Raw genomic sequence first — 952 nt, 5'->3', positions numbered from 1 at the left:
TTATTATTATTATTATTATTATTATTATTATTATTATTATATTTTTTTTTAACTTAGATAACAAATATAAGCAAAACGGTTGTAATATATTTAAACTGCTTCTGGAAATTATCAATGGTTTCAAATTTAACAAGCTCCTTTTTATATAAAAGAAGAACCACTAGTTATTTTCTCTGCCCTGCAGCGGCATCCTTTCAAAACATCTGCCTTTGACTGGAATCATGGTTAGAGACATGCTGCACTAAAAATACATTATCTCCTTTAATCAAGCAAGGGTATATTTTTCTTATCTCGCTAGATTCTATATTAAATTTGGTGCAAAGAAATAGGACATAACACTTAAACAATGTATGTAAATTATATCTTTTGGACTAGATAAGCTCAACCATCATCATCATACACATGTATATACACACACACATCTGCCTATATATACATGAACAGAGACACACAGACACACATGCCGTCATGTGTATACGCACCTTTGATACATTTCAGCTGGTTGAGGAAGCAGCTGCCTTCATAACCATGCGTACATGCACACACACACACACGCGATCACTATCATTACACAGATTCACACTTGTATACTAACACAAACATATGTATATGTATACGCATATATAAAATCACACACACGCAGATGAATTTAAACTTATTACCTGAACACACACATGCACACACACGCAATCAGTCTGTATCATTATGAGAGCAGTTTACAGGAAATAAGCTAAAAACTATCTTAAATCCCCGATCTATAGATCTGACAAAATGCTGCAATTTATAGTGCAGCAGTGCAACAGTGCACCAATTTAAGAGCAGCTGTCTTGCAAAAATTCACTGATATTGTCTCTCTTTATCTCTCCTTCTTCCTCTCTTTCATTCAATGTATCTATATCTATCTATATATATATATATATATATATATATATATATATATATATATATATAT

This window comes from Octopus bimaculoides, chromosome 13 (genome assembly GCF_001194135.2).
Source record: "Octopus bimaculoides isolate UCB-OBI-ISO-001 chromosome 13, ASM119413v2, whole genome shotgun sequence".
Classification (NCBI taxonomy): Eukaryota; Metazoa; Mollusca; class Cephalopoda; order Octopoda; family Octopodidae; genus Octopus; species Octopus bimaculoides.
The sequence above is the reverse complement of the archived record's forward strand: the minus strand, read 5'-3'. Positions refer to the sequence as shown.